The 21,290-nt window shown below is 41.5% G+C and overlaps 1 long non-coding RNA gene across 1 annotated transcript; it reads left to right on the top strand.

Annotated features, from left to right (window-relative positions):
- Window positions 1-19,667: 19,667 nt before the first annotated feature.
- Window positions 19,668-20,508, top strand: LOC138680542 (uncharacterized). The gene is made up of 3 exons (XR_011321646.1): window positions 19,668-19,752; window positions 20,044-20,089; window positions 20,480-20,508. It is a non-coding gene; the product is annotated as an uncharacterized lncRNA (long non-coding RNA).
- Window positions 20,509-21,290: the final 782 nt, after the last annotated feature.

Below are 21,290 nucleotides of genomic sequence, written 5' to 3'. Positions count from 1 at the left end.
GCGTGTTTGCGTCGGGCGACGCAGCGGCGACGCATGCGTCATGCGCCCCTATATTTAACATGGGGGACGCATGGACATGCGTTGTGCTGCGTTGTGCGACACATGCGTTTTTTTTTCCGCAAGCGTCGGGCGCAGAAAACGCAACAAGTTGCATTTTTCTTGCGTCCAAATTTCGGCAAAAAAGGACGCATGCGTCGCAAAACGTAGTGTTTTTGCGTGCGTTTTGGTGCATTTTTATTTGCATTGTGCGTTGCGTCGCCGATGCAGCGGCGCACAACGCAAATGTGAACGTAGCCTTAGAATGCCCTCCAGGATTTTACCCACAGTAGAGGTTAAGCTTACTGGCCTATAATTTCCGAGTTCGGTTTTTGTCCCCTTTTTGAATATTGGCACCACATTTGCTATACGCCAGTCCTGTGGTACAGACCCTGTTATTATGGAGTCTTTAAAGATTAAAAATAATGGTCTATCAATGACTGTACTTAATTCCTGCAGTACTCAGGGGTGTATCCCATCTGGGCCCGGAAAGTTGTCAATTTTAGTGATTTTTAGATGCCGCCGTACTTCCTGCTGGGTTAAGCAGGTGACATTTAATGGGGAACTTTTGTTATCACTGATCATATTGTCTGCCACGGGATTTTCTTGTGTAAATACTGATGAAAAAGTCATTTAGCATATTGGCTTTTTCCTCATCCTCATCCATCATTTCACCCAGACTATTTTTAAGGGGGCCAACACTGTAATTTTTAGTTTACTTACTATTTACGTAGTTAAAGAATATTTAGGGATTATTTTTACTCTCTCTAGCAATGAGTCTCTCTGTCTCAATCTTTGCTGCCTTGATTTGCTTTTTACAGAATTTATTTAATTTTCTGTATTTATTTAATGCCTCATCACTACCTACTTCCTTTAATTCTCTAAATGCTTTCTTTTTGTCACTTATTGCGCCCCTTACAGCTCTATTTATATTGGTTTCCTCCTATTTCTAGTATGATTATTCCCATACGGTATATCCTGTGCACAGGTCCTATCCAGGATGCTAATAAACGTCTCTCATTTTCTTTGTGTATTTTTTATGTCTCAGGATATCGTCCCAGTTAATTGCACCAAGACCATCTCTCATCCGTTGGAAATTTGCCCTCCTGAAGTTTAGTGTCCTTGTAACCCCTCTACTACACATCTTATTAAAGGATACATGAAAACTTATTATTTTGTGATCACTATTCCCCAAGCGACCCCCAACCCTTATATTTGATATGCGGTCTGGCCTGTTGGTTAATATTAGGTCTAGCAGTGCCCCCCTTCTTGTTGGGTCCTGAACCAGTTGTGAAAAGTAATTGTCTCTCATAGTTGTCAAAAAACAATTACCTTTGCTGGGACTGCAGGTTTCTGTTCCCCAATATATTTCAGGGTAGTTGAAGTCTCCCATAATAATGACTTCTCCATGAGTCGCAGCTTCATCTATTTGCTTTATGAGGATATTCTCCATTGCTTCCATTATTTTTGGAGACTTATAACAAACCCCTATCAGTAATTTATTATTTTTTCCCCTCCCCTTATCTCCACCCACAGGGACTCTACATTTTCATTAGATTCACCTATATTATGACGCAGGATGGGTTTTAAGGATGATTTTACATATAGACACACCCCTCCCCCTCGCTTATCCATTTGGTCATTTCTGAACAGACTATAACCCTGCAAGTTAACAGCCCAGTCATGGCTTTCATCAAGCCATGTTTCAGATATCCCCACCATGTCAGAATTATGCTCCAACAACATTAATTCTAATTCGTTCATTTTGTTGGCGGGGCTTCTGGCATTAGTATTCATACACTTTATGTATCTCTCTGCACCTCTATTCTTTCTTAAATTGTTAATTATTCTAACCCCCCCATGCCACCGCCACACCCAACTTCCTTATTTGTGCCCAGGTCTCTATCTGCACTATCTTCCCCTCCTATAAATTGATTACCCTCCCCCCATTCCCTAGTTTAAACACTCCTCCAACCTTCTAGCCATTATCTCCCCCTGCACAGCTGCACCTTCCCCATTGAGGTGCAGCCCGTCCTTAGCGTAGAACCTGTAGCACCCTGAGAGGTGCAGGAACCCAAACCCCTCCTTCCTACACCAATTCTTGAGCCACTTATTAACCTTCCTAATCTCCCATTGCCTCTCTGACGTGGCACATGGTACAGGCAGTATTTCAGAAAATACCACGCTGGAGGTCCTTGCTTTCAGCTTGCAGCCTAATTCCCTGAAATCGTTTTTATGGGCCTTTCACCTACCTCTAACTTTGTCATTTGTGCCAATGTGCACCATGACCGCTGGGTCCTCACCAGCCCCTCCCAGTAATCTGTCAACCCAATCAGCGACGTGTCGGACTCGAGCGCCAGGTAGGCAGCACACCATTCGAAGATCCCTGTCTTTGTGACTGATTGCCCTATCTGTTCCCCTAATAATTGAGTCCCCCACTACCAGCACCTGTCTGGCCTGCCCAGCTCTCCTATTTCCCTCCTTACTGTAGCAGTCACTCCTCCGGCTTTCAGAGGACATGCCTGGCTACAGCAGTGCTACCCCTGTACTGGCACCCCCCTCATCTGCTAACTTAGCAAACTTATTGGGGTGTTCCAGATCAGGACTAGCCTCCCTGGCATTCTTCCCTCTACCTGGCCTTCTAACTGTCACCCAGCTTGCTGCTCACTGTTCTGCAGCTCCATCCTACTATCTTCCCCCTCATCTATCCCATTGAGCGTCTGCTCAGTGAGCAGAAGACTTCTTTCCATATTGTCAATGGATCTCAGTGTTGCCAGCTGCACATTTAGATTCAGAATCTGGGCTTCCAAATGCACAACGTGCTCACATCTCGCACAGCAGTTTGCACCCTCGACCGGCTGCTCAAGGATTGCATACATGTGGCAAGACGTGCACTGGATGGCATTAACAATAGTGGAGCACATTTCCTAATGGGGATTGCACCAGACAGAAAAGTTAAATAAAAAATAAATGCAAAGTATCAATAAAATACAGACAGCAATTCAGTAATTCCTCCCTTGGAAACTCCCTGAATCCAAAGTCACTGAATCACAAGTCACACTTACCGCCGTTCGCATTTACGCTCAGGTCACACTCAGCTCGTTCACACTCGCTAAGCTGAAGATTTAAAGGGCCACTGTCACCCCCTCCAGCCGTTATAAACTAAAAGAGCCACCTTGTGCAGCAGTAATGCTGCATTCTAACAAGGTGGCTCTTTTAGTTTTTGGTGCATTTATTCCCAAAATAAAGCGTTTTATAACTTCGCCAAAATACCTGTCTTTAGACAGGGAGGCAGGTCTTAACCCCCCTGCTGGAAACGCCACACTGCCGTCACTCAAATGTACAGGTGCGCCAGTGAGAATCACGGAAAATGATGCTTCTAGTGGAAACTTCAGTTTTCTATAACTTGTAATGATGCATTCATCTATAATACCATCACAATCCTTACTACTGATAAAGACCGTAATGTTGATCCTGCAGTTTAAGTGAGAAAAAAACCCCTTCAAATAGTTTAATGCTCAGATGAATTTTAAAAACTAGCTCATGTATATATCTAGTCTAAGATCAGTAAAAGCAATCCAAGGGTGACCAACATCTCTATGAGACATGATGTAGTTTGGAAATCCTGCTATATATTTTTATTTAGAAGAGTCTAAAGGAAAAGTGTTGTAAGGCAAAAATGATGAAATTATAAACATTGGATGATAAATGTTGGATTACATATATTAAACTGCAAATGGAAGGCACCATAATCTTGTTTAAAAGGGTTGTCCATAACTTGGGCAATCCCTTCTCAATTGCAATATTAAAATAATAACAACCTGTACTTAAGTCCAGCACCGTTCAAATGACGTTGACACCGGATATCCCAGGGTTTGCATGACGTTGCATTGTCATGTGAGTCCTGCAGCCAATCAGCAGCCACTAATGGGATGCCTCATAGAATTATAGAATGTTAGAGATGGAAGGGACCTCCAGTGTCTTCATGTCTAACCCCCTGCTCAATGCAGGATTCAGTATACATAGTAACATAGTAACATAGTAACATAGTAACATAGTTAGTAAGGCCGAAAAAAGACATTTGTCCATCCAGTTCAGCCTATATTCCATCATAATAAATCCCCAGATCTACGTCCTTCTACAGAACCTAATTGTATGATACAATATTGTTCTGCTCCAGGAAGACATCCAGGCCTCTCTTGAACCCCTCGACTGAGTTCGTCATCACCACCTCCTCAGGCAAGCAATTCCAGATTCTCACTGCCCTAACAGTAAAGAATCCTCTTCTATGTTGGTGGAAAAACCTTCTCTCCTCCAGACGCAAAGAATGCCCCCTTGTGCCCGTCACCTTCCTTGGTATAAACAGATCCTCAGCGAGATATTTATATTGTCCCCTTATATACTTATACATGGTTATTAGATCGCCCCTCAGTCGTCTTTTTTCTAGACTAAATAATCCTAATTTCGCTAATCTATCTGGGTATTGTAGTTCTCCCATCCCCTTTATTAATTTTGTTGCCCTCCTTTGTACTCTCTCTAGTTCCATTATATCCTTCCTGAGCACCGGTGCCCAAAACTGGACACAGTACTCCATGTGCGGTCTAACTAGGGATTTGTACAGAGGCAGTATAATGCTCTCATCATGTGTATCCAGACCTCTTTTAATGCACCCCATGATCCTGTTTGCCTTGGCAGCTGCTGCCTGGCACTGGCTGCTCCAGGTAAGTTTATCATTAACTAGGATCCCCAAGTCCTTCTCCCTGTCAGATTTACCCAGTGGTTTCCCATTCAGTGTGTAATGGTGACATTGATTCCTTCTTCCCATGTGTATAACCTTACATTTATCATTGTTAAACCTCATCTGCCACCTTTCAGCCCAAGTTTCCAACTTATCCAGATCCATCTGTAGCAGAATACTATCTTCTCTTGTATTAACTGCTTTACATAGTTTTGTATCATCTGCAAATATCGATATTTTACTGTGTAAACCTTCTACCAGATCATTAATGAATATGTTGAAGAGAACAGGTCCCAATACTGACCCCTGCGGTACCCCACTGGTCACAGCGACCCAGTTAGAGACTATACCATTTATAACCACCCTCTGCTTTCTATCACTAAGCCAGTTACTAACCCATTTACACACATTTTTCCCCAGACCAAGCATTCTCATTTTGTGTACCAACCTCTTGTGCGGCACGGTATCAAACGCTTTGGAAAAATCGAGATATACCACGTCCAATGACTCACCGTGGTCCAGCCTATAGCTTACCTCTTCATAAAAACTGATTAGATTGGTTTGACAGGAGCGATTTCTCATAAACCCATGCTGATATGGAGTTAAACAGTTATTCTCATTGAGATAATCCAGAATAACATCCCTCAGAAACCCTTCAAATATTTTACCAACAATAGAGGTTAGACTTACTGGCCTATAATTTCCAGGTTCACTTTTAGAGCCCTTTTTGAATATTGGCACCACATTTGCTATGCGCCAATCCTGCGGAACAGACCCTGTCGCTATAGAGTCCCTAAAAATAAGAAATAATGGTTTATCTATTACATTACTTAGTTCTCTTAGTACTCGTGGTTGTATGCCATCCGGACCCGGAGATTTATCTATTTTAATCTTATTTAGCCGGTTTCGCACCTCTTCTTGGGTTAGATTGGTGACCCTTAATATAGGGTTTTCATTGTTTCTTGGGATTTCACCTAGCATTTCATTTTCCACTGTGAATACCGTGGAGAAGAAGGTGTTTAATATGTTAGCTTTTTCCTCGTCATCTACAACCATTCTTTCCTCACTATTTTTTAAGGGGCCTACATTTTCAGTTTTTATTCTTTTACTATTGATATAGTTGAAGAACAGTTTGGGATTAGTTTTACTCTCCTTAGCAATGTGCTTCTCTGTTTCCTTTTTGGCAGCTTTAATTAGTTTTTTAGATAAAGTATTTTTCTCCCTATAGTTTTTTAGAGCTTCAATGGTGCCATCCTGCTTTAGTAGTGCAAATGCTTTCTTTTTACTGTTAATTGCCTGTCTTACTTCTTTGTTTAGCCACATTGGGTTTTTCCTATTTCTAGTCCTTTTATTCCCACAAGGTATAAACCGCTTACACTGCCTATTTAGGATGTTCTTAAACATTTCCCATTTATTATCTGTATTATTAGTTCTGAGGATATTGTCCCAGTCTACCAGATTAAGGGCATCTCTAAGCTGGTCAAACTTTGCCTTCCTAAAGTTCAGTGTTTTTGTGACTCCCTGACAAGTCCCCCTAGTGAAAGACAGGTGAAACTGTACAATATTGTGGTCGCTATTTCCTAGATGCCCGACCACCTGCAGATTTGTTATTCTGTCAGGTCTATTAGATAGTATTAGGTCTAAAAGTGCTGCTCCTCTGGTTGGATTCTGCACCAATTGTGAAAGATAATTTTTCTTGGTTATTAGCAGAAACCTGTTGCCTTTATGGGTTTCACAGGTTTCTGTTTCCCAGTTAATATCCGGGTAGTTAAAGTCCCCCATAACCAGGACCTCATTATGGGTTGCAGCTTCATCTATCTGCTTTAGAAGTATACTTTCCATGGTTTCTGTTATATTTGGGGGTTTGTAACAGACCCCAATGAGAATTTTGTTACCATTTTTCCCTCCATGAATTTCGACCCATATGGACTCGACATCCTCATTTCCTTCGCTAATATCCTCCCTTAAAGTGGACTTTAGACAAGACTTTACATAGAGACAAACCCCTCCTCCTCTCCGATTTTTACGATCCTTTCTAAACAGACTGTAACCCTGTAAGTTAACTGCCCAGTCATAGCTTTCATCTAACCATGTCTCGGTTATTCCCACTATGTCAAAGTTACCTGTAGATATTTCTGCTTCTAGTTCTTCCATCTTGTTTGTCAGGCTTCTGGCGTTTGCAAGCATGCAGTTTAGAGGATTTTGTTTTGTTCCAATCTCCTCGCTGTGGATTGTTTTAGAAATGTTCTTACCTCCCTTCTGAGTATGTTTTCCTGGATCTTCTTTGTTCAAGTCTAATGTTTTTCTTCCCGTCCCCTCTTCTTCTAGTTTAACGCCCTCCTGATGAGTGTAGCGAGTCTTCTGGCGAATGTGTGTTTCCCAGGTTTGTTGAGGTGTAGTCCGTCTCTGGCGAGGAGTCCATCGTACAAGTAATTCACACCGTGGTCCAGGAATCCGAATCCTTGTTGTCTGCACCATCGTCTTAGCCAGTTGTTTGCATCAAGGATCCTGTTCCATCTCCTGGTGCCATGCCCGTCTACTGGAAGGATAGAAGAAAAAACTACCTGTGCATCCAGTTCCTTTACTTTCTTCCCCAACTCTTCAAAGTCTTTGCAGATTGTCGGTAGGTCCTTCCTTGCCGTGTCATTGGTGCCAACATGTATCAGAAGAAATGGGTGGACGTCCTTGGAGTTGAAGAGCTTTGGTATCCTATCGGTCACATCCTTGATCATCGCACCTGGAAGGCAGCATACTTCTCTTGCAGTTATGTCCGGTCTGCAGATGGCTGCTTCTGTGCCTCTCAGTAGTGAGTCTCCCACCACCACCACTCTTCGTTGCTTCTTGGCTGTACTTTTTGCTTTCACTTGTTGCTGTGTGCCCTTTTCTTTTTTGCTTGCTGGTATTGCTTCATCCTTAGGTGTGCCATCTTCATCCTCTACAAAGATTTGATATCGGTTCTTCAGTTGTGTGGTTGGTGATTTCTCCATGGTCTTCTTGCTTCTTTTGGTCACATGCTTCCACTCATCTGCTTTTGGAGGTTCTCTGACACTTTTTTCACCTTCTGTGACCAGTAGAGATGCTTCTGTTCTGTCTAGAAAGTCTTCATTCTCTTTGATGAGTTTCAAAGTTGCTATTCTTTCTTCCAGACCCCGCACCTTTTCTTCTAAAAGGGCCACTAGTCTACACTTCTGACAGGTGAAATTAGATTCTTCTTCTGGTCGGTCTGTGAACATGTAGCACATGCTGCAGCTCACCATGTAGGTTGTCACATCTGCCATGTTGCTCCTAGATCCTGCTGACTTGCTGTGTGTTTTCCTTCTTGTGTAATCTACTCAGCCAAGCTCTCTTGCAATAATGTCCTACAGGCAAAAATTGTTTGGTGATTCTTTCCAAGCAGCTGGTCCCGGCTGTACCCAACGATCTTCTAGCTTAGGGAGACTCTTCGCTTTCCCAGAAGGCACCTGGAATATGCAAATTAGCCTCCTCAAGCTTGAATCCCTGGTTTGATGATTCTTTCCAAGCAGCTGGTCCCGGCTGTACCCAACGATCTTCTAGCTTAGGGAGACTCTTCGCTTTCCCAGAAGGCACCTGGAATATGCAAATTAGCCTCCTCAAGCTTGAATCCCATCTCAGACAGGTGTCTGTCCAGGCTCGGTTTGAAGACGTTATCGAAGGAGAACTCACCACATCATTGATCACCCTCACTGTCAAAAAGTTTTCTTCAGTTTCACTTTGTTTGGAAGAAGTAAGACTTGCCGCTGCTCTCTAACGCCCTATGGAAGTCAGACACGTCAAAAGGAAGTAAGAGTAAAGTAGCCCATTAGTGGCCACATGACTCACATGACATTTATTTATTTTACTTGATGAAATAGCACCATTAATTCCACAGCACTTTACAGACATGTTAACTGTCCTCATTGGGGCTCACAATGGAGTGTGGGAGGAAACCTACACAAACGCAGGGAGAATATACAATCTCCTTGCAGATGTTGTCCTTGGTGGGATTTGAATTCAGGACCCCAGTGCTGCAAGGCTGCAGTGCTAACCACTGAGCCACCATGCTGCCCTAACATAACAGCATGGAAGACCCAGCACCAATGTTGTTGGAACGGCGCCGCCACCGGTGGTGAGCACCGGCTGTTATTTTAGAAGGGGGAATATAGCAATTGAAAATGGGTTGTCCAAGTACAAGGATAAGGATTAGTGATGAGCGAATAGCATTGTGATCGGGTCTCCCCGAGCACGCTCGGGTGGTCTCTGAGTATTTTGTAGTGCTCGGAGATTTAGTTTTCCTCGCCTCGGCTGCATGATTTACAGCTGCTGGACAGCCTGAATACATGTGGGAATTCCCTAACAAACAGGCATTCCTCACATGTATTCAGCCATTCTAGCAGCCGTAAATCATGCAGCTGAAGCAACGAAAACTAAATGTCCAAGCACTACAAAATACTCAGAGACCACCCGAGCGCGCTCAGGGAGACCCGAGCACAATGCTATTCTCTCATCACTAATAAGGATCCTAAACATGAGGTTACCTTCTATTAATGCTAATGGGGTATTATAAAAATTGATTTTCTAAATTGGACAATTCTTTTAATCACAATAGATATTTTTTCGAATCCTCGCTATTTGTTTTATAGTTTTACATGTGATGTTCTGAGCAGATCTGGCCAAATTCAAAATTAGCAGTTTGCTCAAAATTGGGCTGGAAATTAAATTTCCACCAAATATATTCAGTGTGAATCGAATATGTCTTATTAAGATGTGGACTCTCCAGACCTTAGAGCATATAGGATATGATAAAATGCAGGGTGAAAAAAAGATCAAAACTTTAATACTTGCCTCTTCCCAGCCCTCACAGCTCCAAGCCTGATTCTTCCCATCTGGTCTTTGTTCTTCTTCATTCTATAATGCCATCATTACGCAAGTTGGAAGTGCCAAACAACTGATGGCATATAGTGTTGAAGAGAACCTCTCTGTTACACCGTGCCCCAGAACTACCAGCAGTATGTGTATACATATCCAAATCCTCTGCCTAACAGTCCCATTATTACATTAAATATATCAACATATCTTTCGAAAAAGTATTTCTACAGTCCGTTATTCATATGTAAATTAACCATTTGACTAGTCGATGGGGCGTTGGTTTCCCCCAGACAAAATGACCCACTTAGCAAGATATCATGCTCCTGTGTGTGTGTGTGATAACATGACCTACAAGACGCCAGCGCTATACAAACCTTGGGCATGCATGCAGCTTTTTTTCCCTCACTACATTGAGCCTCTGAAGCCGAGTGTATGCGTCCCGGCTTCAGAGAGGCGCACCACACATTATCGGAAGTCTTTTGCTCTTCCGATCATATGAAGTGCGCCTTTCTGAAGCCGGGACGCATACACTCGGCTTCAGAGGCTCAATGTAGTGAGGGAAAAAATTTGCAAGAATGCACAAGGTTTGTATAGCGCTGGTTATGACGCCGGTGCTTGTAAGTCATGTTATTACGCCTAAGTGGGCCGACTAGAAAACCAATATATCCTCTGGGCCAACAGAAAGATGCAAACAGCACCTAGGTCACTGGCTTGTCAAATTACCTAGTACAAGACTGGTACTATGCCCAATATGGCAATATTTTAAATTGCTATAAAAGAAAAATAATGCACAGATTTTTATGAAAATAAAAAAAGAAGGGCATAAATATAAGAAAAAAGCAGTCAATATTCACAATAACAATAAGTATATAATAGGTTTTGCATTGTTTTGCTTGTCTTTATTGCTGATGATCCGTAGATAGACTGCAGAGGTAGGAGTACGGACAGAAGGACCAGACATAACCTTCAAGGGGATGCACATCAAGAAATCGGGCAGTATCAAGCATGCAATGGAATATTAGAGAAATTAAATAAACAGTGTAAAAAATATGCAAGACACACTCATAGAAAAGCATGAATATAATGGGACCCTATAGTTAAAATAGCGCAAGTTGTTAACTAAAAAAGAAGCAGGTGAAGCTAACAAACTCATTAAGGCCTTGAGGGGTAACGGTATTCAGGGTGACCATCCATTTTGCCTCTAAGGCCAGGGTCACACTTGCAACTGCAATGCAAGAAACTCGCACGAGTCTCTCGCCTCAATAACCGGTACTGCCGCCAGCGGTTCAGGCCGGAGCATTCAGCTGCATACTCCGGTCCCGAGTGCCGGCGGCAGTGCCGGGTATTGAGGAGAGAGACTCCGACGCCCCCAGAAGAAGCTAGTGGGCGAAACGCGCGTCGGGGCGCAGAGGGTCACCTATCAGCACCTTTCTCTTCATCACCGTCTTTATTGAGGTAAAGTATGCGGACATTTTTTGCTATATCTGGGAACCTGCCTGATTTACTTGTCCTCCTCCTCTCTATCGGATTAGAATTACTTGTCTTCTACCTTATCATGGGATTGAATGCACAGTTTCAAGAGCATTTGTTTCTTTTTGGCTATGTATAGTACTAATTTATTAGGATGCTATTTAGCACCTGAGGGATTTATTTAGCATTATACCCGATGCAACTGCTCTGTGTTTTATGAAGGAATATGAATATACAGAGATAATCTCTGATTAAATTATGTAAATTTGCCGGCTGTTTACTCTCCTTGGGGTTATATAGTGTGATGTTGAATATGTGGCTATTTTTATTGTTTCTGTTATATCTTTAACCCCTTCATGACCTTGGGATTTTTCATTTTTCCGTGTTCGTTTTTCACTCCTCTCCTTCCCAGAGCCATAACTTTTTTATTTTTCTGTCAATTTGGCCATGTGAGGGCTTATTTTTTGCGGGACGAGGTGTACTTTTGAACAACATCATTAGTTTTAGCATGTCATGTACTAGAAAACGGGAAAAAAATTCCAAGCGCGGTGAAATTGCAAAAAAAGTGCAATCCCACACTTGTTTTTTGTTTGGCTTTTTTGCTAGGTTCACTAAATGCTAAAACTGACATGCCATTATGATTCTCCAGGTCAGTACGAGTTCATAGACACCTAACATGACTAGGTTATTTTTTACCTAAGTGGTGAAAAAAAATTCCAAACTTTGCTTAAAAAAAAATAATTGCGCCATTTTCCGATACCCGTAGCGTCTCCATTTTTCATGATCTGGGGTCGGTTGAAAGCTTATTTTTTGCGGGCTGAGATGATGTTTTTAATGATAGCATTTTGGTGCAGATACGTTCTTTTGATCGCCCGTTATTGCATTTTAATGCAATGTCGCGGCAACCCAAAAAAAAGTAATTCTGGCGTTTCGAATTTTTTTCTCGCTACGCTGTTTAGCAATTAGTTTAATGCTTTTTTTTAGTTGATAGATCGGGCGATTCTGAGCGCGGCGATTCCAAATATGCGTAGATTTGATTTTTTTTTTATTGATTTATTTTGATTGGGGCGAAAGGGGGGTGATTTAAACTTTTATATTTTTTTCACATTTTTTTAACTTTTTTTTTTACTTTTGCCATGCTTCAATAGCCTCCATGGGAGGCTAGAAGCAGGCACAGCACGATCGCCTCTGCTACATAGCAGCAATCTGCTGTTCACTGCTATGTAGCTGAAAATCAGGTGTGCTGTGAGCGCCGACCACAGGGTGGCGCTCACAGCTGCCGGCGATCAGTAACCATAGAGGTCTCAAGGACCTCTATGGTTACAATTCTGAAGCATCGCCGACCCCCGATCATGTGACGGGGGTCGGCGATGACGTCATTTCTGGCCGCCAGGCCGGAAGCGGTAGTTAAATGCCGCTGTCTGCGTTTGACAGCGGCATTTAACTAGTTAATAGGCACGGGCAGATCGCGATTCTGCTCGTGCCTATTACGGGCACATGTCAACTGTTCAAAACAGCTGACATGTCCCGGCTTTGATGCGGGCTCACCGCCGGAGCCCGCATCAAAGCAGGGGATCTGACCTCGGATGTACTATCCTGTCCGAGGTCAGAAAGGGGTTAATAAAAAAATATGGGATTTAATATGGATGTTATTGCTTCTTTGTAGTGACAATTATCTCACTGTTTCTTGTGTGTCTTAGTGCTAGTAAGAAGTTTCATCAACGTGATAGGACATTGATTGGTAGGCTGATGGGAGCAGTAGTTCCATCAGCCGATGCTAGTGATTGGAGGTAAAATTTTTGCCTTCCATCACACAGCTCAAATGACAGTGTGGGAACCACGGCTGTCTGACCGGAGGTAATGATTTTACCGCTGATCAGAAGCGGTGTTTGCACATGACATCGTGGCAAACACTGGATGTTCGGGACCCCCATTCAAGTGAATGGGATGTTGGATCGAATCTGGGTACTGTTCTGGTACCCAAACACAAACTTTTTTTAACTGTTCGGCCGATCCTGCAGGACCCAAACATCCAGGGGTCCGCCCATCTCTACTCATTATATCTCATATGTTATTTGTGAGGCTAAATATGGCTTACTACCTTGTGTGTTCTTCCTTATATTCTGCTTTAACGAAACCTGTATAATATGAAAATATTTGAATATTTTTTCCCATCTCCAAGATTCTATCCCAATACGTAGATATATTATTAATAATATTAGCAAATACCTCCAACTAGGAATTTCCTTTCCCTTTGATGATCGATGAATGGATTTGCATATTGATATTTGCAATATTACTCTACATTATATATACTTTTTTCTATTCCTTTTAGTTATATTATTTATCTATATTGCATCAATTTTTCCATGATCTTTTGTGCTGTATATTAACATATGGTAATTGTAATGGTTTGCAATAACATTCTGTCACTGTGAGATACTTATCTGTTTCCATTGTTGTGATGAATTGTCTTTTGGGTTAAGGATGAATATATATAGTGCTGTTCTAGAGACTATCGTTTCATACACACAACGGCAGCGCGCCTCTTGCTTGTACGTGCGTGTTTGCTCTGCTTCCGTGGCCCCTCCCGGTTTTCGGCATCTCAGTGCGGTGATTGGCACTTCGTGCCTCCCACCATGTGACGCCGACGCCGGGTGGCGTTGCGGTTGGCATAGCAATGCGTGTGTCACTTCCGTCCGGGGAGGGACGTCATTTTGGGTCATGTGACACCACTCTCGGACCGGTGGTAATTGCTGCTGGCCATTTAAATACAGCACAAGAGACAGGTTGTGTGTGTTCCCTGATGAAGGCAAGACCGAAACATGCAATGGGGTGGCACACACTCCACTCTTGATCCTCACCAGGAGCTGCGCACTCTGCACAACACATCTAGGTAATTACCATTGATTTCTTAAGCATTAAAAAGAGTCTGGTGTTATGGTCCACTTATTAATATGCTGTGTGGTCCTGCTGCTTAGCAGTAGGCTGCATTTTGCGTTCCCAAATATTGGAACATAATATACATGCATCTATGGTGCCTTTATTGATTAATAATTTGATGTTATCAGATAATAATAATAATAATTTTATTTATATAGCGCCAACATATTCCGCAGCGCTTTACAAATTATAGAGGGGACTTGTACAGACAATAGACATTACAGCATAACAGAAATCACAGTTCAAAATGGATACCAAGAGGAATGAGGGCCCTGCTCGCAAGCTTACAAACCATGAGGAAAAGGGGAGACAAGAGAGGTGGATGGGAACAATTTAGTTATTCGGACCAGCTATAGTGTAAAGCTCAGGTGTTCATGTAAAGCTGCATGAACCAGTTAACTGCCTAAGTATGTAACAATACAGACACACTATTAACTGTATTAAGTGTATGAGAACATGATGCGAGGAACCTGATTATGGTTTTATTTTGAATGGGTCACACAGGGGAACGTTAGGTTAATGCGTTGAGGCGGTAGGCCAATCTGAACAAATGAGATTTTAGGGCACGCTTAAAACTGTGTAGATTGGGGATTAATCGTATTAACCAAGGTAGTGCATTCCAAACAATCGGCGCAGCACGTGTAAAGTCTTAGAGACGGGAGTGGGAGGTTCTGATTATTGAGAACCTCCCACTCAGATATATTGCTTACTGGTTAGGATGCTCATGCGGGGGGGGGGGGGAGGTGCCTCTTTTTGTAACAGCAATTATGCCCAACTAATATGTAATTTTATACAATTCCCTGTCCCACTATCTACCTGTGTCAATTTTTATATTTACTACACTGTGTTCCAAATTATTATGCAAATTGTTTTTAAGTGTCATCAAGATTTAATTGTTTTGTTTTTCAAATAAACTCATGGATGGTATTGAGGCTCAGGGCTCAATGGATCACTGAAATCAATCTTAAACACGTGATAATTCATTTTCCAGGTGATTCTAATTAAAGGAAAACTACTTAAAATGATGTTCCACATTATTAAGCAGGCCACAGTTTTCAAGTAACAAGGGAAAGATAAAGGATCTCTCTGCTGTCGAAAAGCATCAAATAGTGCAATGCCTTGGTCAAGGGATGAAAACATTAGGTATTTCCTGAAAACTTAAGCGTGATCATCATACTGTGAAGAAATTTGTGGCAGAGACAGAGTTCATGCAGATAAAGGCATAATGAGGAAGGTTTCTGCCAGACAAGTTCATTGGATTAAGAGAGCAGCTGCTAAAAAGCCATTACAAAGCAGCAAACAGATATTTGAAGCTGCTGGTGCCTCAGGAGTCCCTCGAACCTCAAGGTGTAGGATCCTTCAAAGGCTTGCTATGGTGCATAAACCTACTATTCGGCCACCCGTAGACAATGTTCATAAGCAGAAACGGTGGTAGTGGGCCCAGGCATACATGAAGACTAATTTCCAAACAGTCTTGTTTACTGATGAGTGCCGAGCAACCCTGGATGGTCCAGATGGGTGGAGAAGTGGATGGTTGGTGGATGGCCATGTCCCAACAAGGCTGCGACGTCAGCAAGGAGGTGGAGGAGTCATGTTTTGGGCCAGAATCATGGGGAAACAGCTGGTAGGGCCCTTTTAGGTTCCTGAAGGTGTGGAAATGACCTCTTCAAAGTATATAGAGTTTCTGACTGACAACTTTCTTCCATGGTCTAAAAAGCAGAAGCGTGACTTCAGGAGCAAAACCATCTTCATGCATGACAATGCACCATCTCATGCTGCAAAGAATACCTCTGAGTCATTGGCTGCTATGGGCATAAATGAGATAAACTCATGGTGTGGCCACCATCTTCCCCTGACCTCAACCCTATAGAGAACCTTTGGAGTATCATCAAGCAAAAGATCTATGAAGGTGGGAGGCAGGTCACATCACAACAGCAGCTCTGGGAGGCTATTCTGACTTCATGCAAAGAAATACAAGCAGAAACTCTCCAAAAACTCACAAGTTCAATGGACGCAAGAACTGTGCTGTGAAGGTGATATCAAAGAAGGGTTCCCATATTAACATGTAACTTGGCCTGTTAGGATGTTTTGGAGTTAAATAGCTTTTTTGTCCAGTGAATGTGACCTTCTAATGCTGCAAATTCCACAAATGAGCGTTTTCAGTTCTTTAAAACATATTAAATGTTAAGAAATTCTACAGTGCCTAATAATTTGGAACAGTGCATTCTTAGTTTTTATTCATTTTGGAGATTATACTATTATTATTGGGAGGTTTCTTCAATAAATTCGATGTATACTCTAACGGGTGATGACTTTTATTAGACTGACTGCCATTTGCACAGAACATTTAGGAAAATCCCAGAAAAAATGTAATTTGCATAATAATTTAGAACATGGGGTAATAATAAAGATTCTTTGTTGTTTATCTTTATTAGGACTTGTACATCATTGTTTCCTTTGGTAACTGGTAACGCGGTAGTTTTGATGTGTCCGTTTATGTCTAATAATTCACATGAGGTCCGTTATATTGTTATTTCAATAGTGACTTTTTCGACCAGATACCATGTGTTTTTTATTGGTGGGGTACTTTATATTTAACATTTCCTGTGTTTTGCACAGATTCTCTCTGCAACATGGACTTTAAGGCCAAAGAAAAGGCTTGGCTTTCCCAAACTGACCAGGTGTTTGGTAATTGGGGGACAGCTACTTCACAGACAAGCGATCATGGATGGGAGGAGCAAGCTTCAACATTGCAGAACATGGTCATCAAAAGGACCAAATTATGGTGGAACTGGGCATTTCTTGATAAATATATTGCAAGAAAATTGATTGACGTCATGAATTCAGGTCAACTGAACATAAAAGGGAGGATAACAAGGTAATAGCATAGTTTCTCGTCAACTGATCTCTCACTCTTAGATAGGGGCTTGTCTTTCTCACCAGCTGCTTCTTTTGATCTGTTCTCTACTATTAAGGATCTTTATCTATTCGCACGATCATTAGGAATGATTAATTTAGTACAGTTCTTTAAATTTGCTATGTCGCTTATCTAATGTAGGGCATTGCAGTAGCTTAGGCATCCATGGTTTCAACCACTAAGAACTGTGTTTCTAACTGTCATTATATGAGTGGTCATAACCATGGATACATAAGCTTCTGCCATGCCCTACATGAGATAAGCGACATAGCAAATCTGAAGAACTATACTAAATTTCTAATTGGATGTATTTGTCAATATTTTAATATTACACCTACTGCATATTGGGATATGATCTTGGAGATAGGAATACCCCTTTAATAAAAATAGATTACTCATAAAGTCTATTTATGCAGCAAGGACCTATATAGGAGTGTAGCTAGATGATTTAGAAACCTAAAGTTAACTTTTGAGTAGGACACCCTCCCCCATCCGACCTCTGATTGACTTGTCACAAAATGGATCAATTTGACAATCTTCTTAAAGACAACCTATGGTCAGAAAATGTCAGCTGTAGTGGGGTCTAGGATGCTTGGTACGGCTGAGCAGGATGTTCCTTGTTTAGCCAAATATACTTGTCCCACAGTCCTGTAAGCCTCTGTTTCATCCAGTGGAATATTGGTCTTATTTGATAAAACTGGACTATTTTTTTTAAACTGTAAATTTGTAATGAAGCTCGAGAAACAACTAAACAGCACAAAAAGATTTAGGAAACAGACATGGAAACTTATAAGATATTAGAATAGCAATGATACAATGGGAAACAATAAGGGGAGAGAAGGGAGGAAAATAAAAGGGGGAAATCTATTTTCATCAAGACACAACAGCATGTTTTACAAACTGACATCATTGATAATATCCCCAGCATTATTACTCCATGTGATTAGAATATTATCTGGGATATTAGTGCAGCCTCCTGTCTATACCGATATAGCTGCCTATAATTGTATATGTGCTGAGGTCACAGTGACGATGCTCCAGAGCTGATGGCCTAACTACAGTGATGTCACAAGTACCGCACAGTTCTAGATGCCGTGTAACGCCTATTTCCGCTGAGGGTTGTTGAAGGCGTTGGAGAAAGTGGATTGTGGTTTTGTGAGTTTCATAAAATGGCGAATAAAAAGCGTTTTAGGCGAACAATTGTTCATTCTGATTCAGAGAACAGTGTCGATGAGGATTTCCATCAGGTGAGCCGTCACTTCTCTGCATTATTCTTATATATAGCTCATTTATGGTCCAATGATTTATGTGTTACATAATATTGCTGATTGTTGGCTCCTTACTAACTGATAATGGAGAGTAATATTCCTGTTTGGGTATTGGGTAAATAAGCTTTGGCCTCAGAAAATCACAAAAGAGATTATATTATTATTATTATTATTATTATTTATTGTTATAGCGCCATTTATTCCATGGCACTTATATCCATATTACTAGACCGTCACTAGCATTATTAGTATTAATATAAGAATAACATGCCCCCTGCACCCTGGATTGGTTACCCCATGTGCAATTGTGTTATTTTCATACCCTTTACTGATGTTTCTGATGATTTATGTGACATTTGGGGGTCTTATATTTCTTCTCTATTTCTAGTCCCATCCCAATAAAAGACCAAGGCTTCCAGACCAACAGGAAGCTGGCTTTGATCCTGGGATAACATCTGCAGACCCAGGTACTGACCCCCGATACAATGTAATCTGCTGATATGTGCCCTCACAATTATGGGACTATAAGAACAGCTTTGCCTGGGATTGTAGGGTTTGCTGCCTCTATACTTTCTTTTTTTTATTTTTTTTATTGTCTTATGTGTAACTTAAATGTGAATGGCCTAGTCTTAGTAAAAGCTGTCAGTGTTTGATCAACGGGGGTCGGATCCTGGAAAACATCCTTCATTGTAAGCTCAGACTTGATCTCTTGGGCATCCGATTCTGGTACTAAAGCGCACACAATGGGACTGGGTTACAAACAATGAAGGGGGCAATGATTATGTTTCCAGGGGCACTGCAGTCCCTTCATTGTTTTGATAAGACCCACACCAATCATTATAAGCCTATCCTAATTATTGCCACCAATCTTCACGTCCTGAAAGATCCCTTTAATTATCACTTATTGCTGTTACCTATATTAACCGTCTAGCATATCTTTTTTTTCTCTTCCTCAGATGTAATAACATCTTATCCGTCATGCAGCAATGAAATTTACAGGTAGGATGAATCTCATCTTCTCCATCTCTGAGCTCAGGTCCCATTGGGAGACATTTTTATTGGGGAAAATCAGTGTCCTTCATCGCGTCTTCATATAAGACCCTGATGGTTCCTGGGCTCTGAATTATTTTGTCTAATCCATTTATATCAATAATTTCATCCATAATTTTATTTAGCTTTAATATTCAAATTTTCGCCATTAATTCCTATTTCTATATTTGTTTTCACAGTGACTTCAACGTCATTGTTGTGTCTGATGACGATGATTATCTTAGTGGGGAGGAGACATCATCTCCCAAAAGTAAGGACTAATTAGCTGTGTTTTCTATACACAACCTAGATTTCTGGTATCTCACACAGTCCATTGATCAATTTCCTGTTCTGGTCTATGTTATTCACAGGACTCAGGACTTCTGACATCGAGGCTGATGACGCCCCTGAGCAATGCAGGTCTCCACAGATTTATATTGACAGCGATGGAGAATATATAATAACACCATCATCTCCTGTCACTGGTCAGTGTCCAAAACTATGGATTATATCACAATCTATAAAGATTACATATATTTCCCCTAAATATAATCTAACAATAGACAGGTGCACCTTGTCCGGATAGCCAAAAAATGATCACAGTCATGGCACTCTAGAGTAAAAAGGAGTAATGGCCCTGAATATCTGCTGTCTTTTCACTCCCTTTAAATCAAGGATGGCAAATTTAGCTAAACTGTATAAGAATATTATATAGATGCCTTAATGTAAAAATGACTAAAGATGAAAAGATTTTCACTGCTCCATTTTCCTTCCAGATACAAAATCTTCTAGATGCCTGGAGAGATCCACCTCTGAGGAGCAGTAAGTTACATAAAGTTATGGTACACTATAAGCTAAAAAGTGGTGCCCCCTACTGTTGGACGTCCTCAGCCATCAGCTCAGTTCACATAATCCAGCACTCCCACATCTCCTTCTTTTACACCCCAATCCATGCCATGCCAATCCTCTCTGCCCTGTAGAACTCATGGAACCCAATGAGGCATTCCTGCTCCGCTCACATAGCAATGATATTAGATTCTTGCATTGACATTTTTTGGAGTTTTAGCTCCCTGCTGATCTCCACTGCTGCCCCTGCTGTATATGTGCCCCAGACCTTCTACCATTGGGGTGACTCAATCCTTAAAATAGGTAAATGTTCTGTATGTCCTGAGATATGACCTAAGGCTTCATGTATGATCTTCTATATTCCAGGCCTATTTGTACCATCCAGGGCTGCTTCATAGAGGACATCACATCTCCGGCATCTCCTTATGTCCAGGACTTCCAGAACACCAAGCATGAACTGGTTACGCGGCTGTTCAAGCTCTTCAACACCACCGTGTTTGAGAACGAGGTAAAATATTACAATTCCCGGGTTCTACATCCTCATCTATATTCTGCTATCTGTAACTCTTCATGTAAACGTCTGTGTAATAAATCATCGATAACCTTTACTATTCCTCCCATGTAAATGCACAGTGATACTTGTGCGGAGGAGGTAGCTCTCACCCCGGGACCCCGTGGCTTCGGGAGTCTTTAGGACCTGAAGTCACAAGTTATACCTCCCTTTTGTAGTGTCCTAGAAGGGACGGCATTTTCCCCTGTTTTTCATTAAATTATTGATATAAAGTATTTTATTTCTTCATTCCTCATCTTTAGCTTCCTGAGTCAAATATTGAAATAAAGTGGAGCAAGAGACTGAGGAAAACAGCTGGAACCTGCCATAACAACTTTAAAGATGGATATCTATCCTCCACAATTGAATTGTCAGAGAAAGTGTGCGACTCTGCAGGTAAGTCTGATATGACCATCATATAGCAACAAAAAATTGACATTTTGATAGAAGTAACACGTTGTTAGGGCCAGACTGAAGTTAGCGAAACTTTCTTAGCTTGCTAACCACAGGAACACAGATACACATACATGGTTGTAGGCTCTTATCTGGATAGGATAATTGAAACATTTTCCATGGCTCCTTTTTCCCATTAATGGTGGGGGGTCCGAAGGTGAGCAGTGGATAAAA

The sequence above is a fragment of the Ranitomeya imitator genome, chromosome 5 (assembly GCF_032444005.1).
Source record: "Ranitomeya imitator isolate aRanImi1 chromosome 5, aRanImi1.pri, whole genome shotgun sequence".
Lineage (NCBI taxonomy): Eukaryota > Metazoa > Chordata > Amphibia > Anura > Dendrobatidae > Ranitomeya > Ranitomeya imitator.
The sequence above is the reverse complement of the archived record's forward strand: the minus strand, read 5'-3'. Positions and strand labels throughout refer to the sequence as shown.